The sequence below is a fragment of the Ambystoma mexicanum genome, chromosome 6p, assembly GCF_040938575.1.
Source record: "Ambystoma mexicanum isolate Mex_15411 chromosome 6p, UKY_AmexF1_1, whole genome shotgun sequence".
Taxonomy (NCBI): Eukaryota; Metazoa; Chordata; class Amphibia; order Caudata; family Ambystomatidae; genus Ambystoma; species Ambystoma mexicanum.
In genome coordinates this window covers 58,535,955-58,543,041 of record NC_090935.1, presented here as the reverse complement: position 1 = coordinate 58,543,041, position 7,087 = coordinate 58,535,955, and positions in this window count along the sequence as shown.

The window sequence follows — 7,087 nt, the reverse complement described above, 5'->3', positions numbered from 1 at the left end:
CACATCTTTGAGCTCTCCACATAGACCTCTATAAAACAGCGTAATCCTTTTGTCCTCAGGCCATCGAGTTTCCACTATCAGTCTGTTGAAAGACGCAATATAAGCCAAAAGGTCTTGATTACCCTGTCGCAATGAAAGGAGCTCATTGTCCAAGGCCTGCCCCTGTGAATGTCTTGCAAACAGTTTTTCCATACTGCGCTGAAAAGCTTGAAAATCATGGAGAACCGGATCATCTTGATTAACTAGAGGGATCGACCAGTCTGCCGCATTGCCACTAAGGTACGAAAGCACGAAAGCTACCTTAGCTTGATCAGTTGGAAAGGCTGCTGGCCGGCATAAGAAGTGCAACCGGCACTGATTAATAAATACTGCAAACCTCTTTGGGTCACCAGAAAATCGTTCGGGCGGAGCCAGAGGTACATTCCCAGGTAGGTTGATCTGCACTGGGTTCGTAGAGGATGTTGAAGGAAGATTTGCCCCTGATGCGGGTAACGGAGTTTTTCCGGCTTGTGACTGTAGCAATTGTCTAGCGAGATCGTCTGTTCGCTCCTTGGAAATAATCAGTTCCCTTCTTAGAGCATTCATTTCCTGACGGGCTGCATGCACTTCTGCTCTTAGTTCCCCAAGTAACTGGACTAGCTGGTCGGTATCCGAGGTTTCCATAGCGCCTGGGTGGGAGTTTTGCGGTAGGCTTTGTGTTCTGTAACGCTCACCTGATTCCCGCAGAGGCGCCGGTCTTGACTGGGTGAATGCCGTATCTTCAAAGGTGATGTGTAACACACGGTTGGCTCTTTGGGCTGGACCTCTGTGCACTGTATGTCTGACTCGAAGAGTAAGATGTCTCCAGATCGAAAATATGGGATTAATGAACTGGGGTTATTGGGTGCCTCTCTCCTCTTCCCTTTCTCTTCTCCTGTAGAACCCCAAAGGTTAACGCCCTCACCTTAGGTAAGTGAACGCCGAGCCCTCCATCTGCCTCGGGGCAGGGTGCCGTAACCAGTTTCTTCACTGGATAAGGGTGCAGGCCTCTTGACCTCAGAGGACTGCTGTCCGTCGTTAACTGCACGAACGGTAAGTTCTGGGCACTTCAAATGTCTTAAAAGTCTTTTGTAATGATATCTCTTGTTTTGCAGGGTTCCGGCGATGGCGGATGGCGGGCTGATGAGAGTTGAGGATCGAACCCGCGTGAGGAATAGAAGTGCCTGGAAGCACGTAAGTAAGCGCTTGTAGCCTGCTTCACGATGCGCACTAACTGTCCCTTTTATCTTGCAGGTACAAGTTCGGAGCTTTAGAGAAGCTGAAGGGTGCTGGAATACCCACTGGATTCGGCGTGGGAAGGAGTAATGGCACGTGAGTAATAAAGGTGCCCAATGTCTTTAAACGCACCTTCTTTTGTCTTTCAGATGCGGGATGCAGCGCCGAAGGCCTCCGGAGCGTGCGAAGAGCTGGTAAGCTTTTGTCTTTCAGATGCCGGAATGCAGTGCGAAGACCTCCGGAGCATGCGAAGAGTAGGTAAGCCTTTGTCTTTCAGATGCCGGAATGCAGCGCGAGGCGTTGGTGACAGCCGATGGACCAGGTAAGAGATGCGCTGCCACTGAAGACCGTAGTGCTAACCTGTTCTTTCTTTGTCTTTACAGGTGCTGCTGAAGACTGGATTCCAGGATGGTAAGCCTTTGTTCCCTTAGGCCCAGGATCAGAAGCAGAAGACACGATGAGCGTTCTGCTGCAGAGAATGCAGAATAACACAAAGCAAGATTCATCCATCGGGTGTGGTTTAAATAGCCTCCTGTAGTGCTTAGGTGTCTCCTTCCACAGCCACGCCTAGGTAAGAAAAGAGTTCCTGCTTTCCAGAAGAGTTCCAGTGTTCTGAACCTAGGGAGTGGCTCCTGCCCCACCCAACAGGAAAAGTAGTCCCAAACAGAAGAGGATCAGGGGTTCAACTGGCAGGTAAGTAAGCAGCATGGTCTGCTGCAGGTAAATCCACACAAGCATAATGAGCCCGGCGCTTCCAGCGCTGGGACTGGGCATCTTTATGAGCCTGGTGCCACTGGCGCCAGGACAGGGTCCAAAAGGTCCCAATTGGGACTGGCTGGCACTCGAAACCGGGGTTATGGGTCTGCTTCCAAGGGAGTCGGGCAAGTCCTGATCTTTTGGAAGCAGAGATCATGACAGTTTTAGCTGGCGTTTGGCTATTGAATTATGCATGCAGTGTGCTATCTTGGTCTTAGCTGGAGACTGGCTGTTATACTTTGCATGTAGTGTGCTATCTTGGTCGTATCTGGAGTCTGGCTTTTGCATTTTGCATGCAGTGTGCTATCTTGGTCTTAGCTTGCGTCTGGCTGTTGAATTTTGCATGTGGTGTGCTATCTTTGTCTTAGCTGGAGTCTGGCTGTTGCACTTTGCATGCAGTGTGCTATGTTGGCCTTAGCTGGAGACTGGCTGTAGCATTTTGCCTATAGTGTGCTGTCTTGGTCTTAGCTGGAGTCTGGCTGTTGTATTTTGCCTGCAGTGTGCTGTCTTGGTCTTAGCTGGAGTCTGGCTGTTGCATTTTGCCTGCAGTGTGCTATCTTGGCCTTAGCTGGAAGCTGACTGTTGCATTTTACATGCGGTGTGCTATATTGGTCTTAGCTGGAGTCTGACTGTTGCACCTTGCATGCAGTGTGCTATCTTGGTCTTAGCTCGAGTCTGGCTGTTGCACTTTGCATGCAGTGCACTATCTCTGCCTTAGCTGGAATCCGGCTGTTGCACTTTGCATGCAGTGTGCTATCTTGGTCTTAGACAGAGTCTGGCAGTTGCATTTTGCATGTGGTGTGCTATCTTGGTCTTAGCTGGGGTCTGGCTGTTGCATTTTGCATGCAGGGTGTTGTCTTGGTCTTAGCTGGGGTCTGTCTGTTGCATTTTGCATGCAGGGTGTTATCTTGGTCTTAGCTGGGGTCTGTCTGTTGCATTTTGCATGCAGTGTGCTATCATGATCTTAGCTGGGACCTGGCTGTTGAATTTTGCATGCACTATGCTATCTTGGTTTTAGCTATAGTCTGGCTGTTGCACTTTGCATGCAGTGTGCTATCTGTGTTTTAGCTGGAGTTTGGCTGTAGAATTTTGCATGCGGTGTGCTATCTTGGTCGTATCTGGAGTCTGGCATTTGCATTTTGCATGCAGTGTGTTATTTCTGTCTTAGATGGGGTCTGGCTGTTGCATTTTGCATGCAGTGTGCTTTCTTGGTCTTAGCTTGAGTCTGACTGTTGCATTTTGCATGTGTTGTGCTATCTTGGTCTTAGCTTGGGTTGGCTGTTGCATTTTGCATGCGCTATGCTATCTTGGTCTTAGCTGGAGTCAGTCTGTTGCACTTTGCATGCAGTGTGCTATCTTGGTCTTTGATGGAGTCTGGCTGTTGCATTTTGCCTGCTGTGTGCTGTCTTGGTCTTAGCTGGAGTCTGGCTGTTGTATTTTGCCTGCTGTGTGCTGTCTTGGTCTTAGCTGGAGTCTGGCTTTTGCATTTTGCCTGCAGTGTGCTATCTTGGCCTTAGCCGGAAGCTGACTGTTGCATTTTGCATGCATTGTGCTATCTTGGTCTTAGCTGGGGTCTGGCTGTTGCTTTTTGCCTGAGGTGTGCTATCCTGGTCTTAGCTGGAGTGCGGTTGCTGCGTTCTGCATGCAATGTGCTTTCTTGGTCTTAGCTGGAGTCTGGCTGTTGCATTTTGCATGTGGTGTGCTATCTTGGTCTTAGCTGGAGTCTGGCTGTTGCATTTTGCATGTGGTGTGCTATATTGGTCTAAGGTGGAGTCTGGCTGTTGCATTTTGCATGTGGTGTGCTATCTTGGTTTTAGCTGGAGTCTGGCTGTTGCACTTCGCAAGCAGTGTGCTATCATGGTTTTAGCTGGGCTCTGGCTGTTGCATTTTGCATTTGGTGTGCTATCTTGGTCTTAGCTGGAGTCTGGCTGTTGCATTTTGCATGTGGTGGGATATCTTGGTTTTAGCTGGAGTCTGGCTGTTGCACTTTGCATGCAGTGCGCTATCCTGGCCTTAGCTGGAATCTGGCTGTTGCATTTTGCATGCAGTGTGCTAGCTTGGTCTTAGCTGGGGCCTGGCTGTTGCATTTTGCATGCACTATTCTTGGTCTTAGCTGGGGTCTGGCTATTCCATTTTGCATGCAATGTGTTATTTTGGCCTTAGCTGGAGTCTGGCTGTTGCATTTTGCATGCAGTGTGCTAGCTTGGTCTTAGCTGGGGCCTGGCTGTTGCATTTTGCATGCGCTATGCTATCTTGGTTTTAGCTGGGGTCTGGCTGTTGCACTTTGCATGCAGTGTGCTGTCCTGGTCTTATCTGGAGTCTGGCTGTTGCATTTTGCATGCAGTGTGCTAGCTTGGTTTTACCTGGGGCCTGGCAGTTGCATTTTGCATGCACTATTCTTGGTTTTAGCTGGGGTCTGGCTTTTCCATTTTGCATGCAGTGTGCTATCTTGGCCTTAGCTGGAGTCTGGCTGTTGCATTTTGCATGCAGTGTGCTATCTTGGCCATATATGGAGTTTGGCTGTTGCACTTTGCATGCGGTGTGCTACCTTGGTCTTAGCTGGATTCTGGCTGTTGCATTTTGCATGCAGTGTGCTATCTTGGTCTTAGCTGGGGTCTGGCTGTTGCATTTTGCATGCAGCATGCTATCTTGGTCTTAGATGGAGTCTGGCTGTTGCATTTTGCCTGCGGTGTGCTGTCTTGGTCTTAGCTGGAATCTGGCTGTTATATTTTGCCTGCAGTGTGCTGTCTTGGTCTTAGCTGGAGTCTGGCTGTTGCACTTTGCATTCAGTGTGCTATCTTGGTCTTAGCTGGATTCTGGCTGTTGCATTTTGCATTTGGTGTGCTATCTTGGTCTTAGCTAGAGTCTGGCTGTTGCATTTTGCATGCAGCGTGCTAGCTTGGTCTTAACTCGGGCCTGGCTGTTGCATTTTGCATGCAGTGTGCTATCTTGGCCTTAGCTGGAGTCTGGCTGTTGCACTTTGCATGCAGTGTGCTATCTTGGTCTTAGCTGGATTCTGGCCGTTGAACTTTGCATGCAGTGTGCTATCTTGGCCTTAGCTAGAGTCTGGCTGTTGCACTTTGCATTCAGTGTGCTATCTTGGTCTTAGCTGGATTCTGGCTGTTGCATTTTGCATGCAGTGTGCTATCTTGGTCTTAGCTGGGGTCTGGCTGTTGCATTTTGCATGCAGCATGCTATCTTGGTTTTAGCTGGGGTTTGTCTGTTGCATTTTGCATGCAGTGTGCTATCATGGTCTTAGTTGGGACCTGGCTGTTGCATTTTGCATGAACTATGCTATCTTGGTCCTAGCTTGGGTCTGTCTGTTGCACTTTGCATGCGGTGTGCTATCTTGGCCTTAGCTGGAGTCTGGCTGTTGCATCTTGCCTGCAGTGTGCTGTCTTCGTTTTAGCTGGAGTCTGGCTGTTGCATTGTGCATGCAGGGTGCTATCTTGGTCTTAGCTGGGGTCTGGCTGTTGCATTTTGCATGTGGTGTGCTATCTTGGTCTTAGATGGAGTCTGACTGTTGCACTTTGCATGCAGTGTGCTATCTTGGTCTTAGATGGAGTCTGGCTGTTGCATTTGGCATGCAGGGTGCTATCCTGGTCTTAGCTGGGGTCTGGCTGTTGCATTTTGCATGTGGTGTGCTATCTTGGTCTTAGCTGGAGTCTGGCTGTTGCACTTTGCATGCAGTGTGCTAACCTGCTCTTAGCTTAGTCTGGCTGTTGCATTTTGCATGTGCTGTGCTATCTTAGTCTTAGCTGGGGTCTGGCTGTTGCACTTTGCATGCAGTGTGCTATCTTGGCCTTAGCTGGAGTCTAGCTGTTGCATCTTGCCTGCAGTGTGCTGTCTTGGTCTTAGCTCGAGTCTGGCTGTTGTATTTTGCCTGCAGTGTGCTGTCTTGGTCTTAGCTGTAGTCTGGCTGTTGCATTTTGCATGCAGGGTGCTATCTTGGTCTTAGCTGGGGTTGGCTGTTGCATTTTACATGCGCTATGCTATCTTGGTCTTAGCTGGAGTCAGTCCGTTGCACTTTGCATGCAGTGTGCTATCTTGGTCTTAGATGGAGTCTGGCTGTTGCATTGTGCATGCAGTTTGCTATCTTGGCCTTAGCTGGAGTCTGGCTGTTGCATTTTGCCTGCGGTGTGCTGTCTTGGTCTTAGCTGGAGTCTGGCTGTTGTATTTTGCCTGCAGTGTGCTGTCTTGGTCTTAGCTGGAGTCTGGCTGTTGCATTTTGCCTGCAGTGTGCTATCTTGGCCTTAGCTGGAAGCTGACTGTTGCATTTTGCATGCGTTGTCCTATCTTGGTGTTAGCTGTTGTCTGGCTGTTGCTTTTTGCCTGAGGTGTGCTATCTTGGTCTAAGCTGGAGTCTGGCTGTTGCATTTTGCATGTGGTGTGCTATCTTGACCTTAGCAGGAATCTGGCTGTTGCATTTTGCCTGCAGTGTGCTGTCTTGGTCTTAGCTGGAGTCTGGCTGTTGCATTTTGCCTGCAGTGTGCTATCTTGGCCTTAGCTGGAAGCTGACTGTTGCATTTTGCATGTGTTGTACTATCTTGGTGTTAGCTGGAGTCTGGCTGTTGCATTTTGCATGTGGTGTGCTATCTTGACCTTAGCAGGAGTCTGGCTGTTGCATTTTGCATGCAGTGTGCTATCTTGGCCGTATATGGAGTCCGGCTGTTGAACTTTGCATGCAGTGTGCTACCTTGGCCTTAGCTGGAGTCTGGCTGTTGCACTTTGCATGCAGTGTGCTATCTTGGTCTTAGATGGATTCTGGCTGTTGAACTTTGCATGCAGTGTGCTATCTTGGCCTTAGCTGGAGTCTGGCTGTTGCACTTTGCATGCAGTGTGCTATCTTGGTCTTAGCTGGATTCTGGCCGTTGAACTTTGCATGTGGTGTGCTATCTTGGTTTTAGCTGGAGTCTGGCTGTTGCACTTTGCATGCAGTGCGCTATCCTGGCCTTAGCTGGAATCTGGCTGTTGCATTTTGCATGCAGTGTGCTAGCTTGGTCTTACCTGGGGCCTGGCAGTTGCATTTTGCATGCACTATTCTTGGTCTTAGCTGGGGTCTGGCTATTCCAGTTTG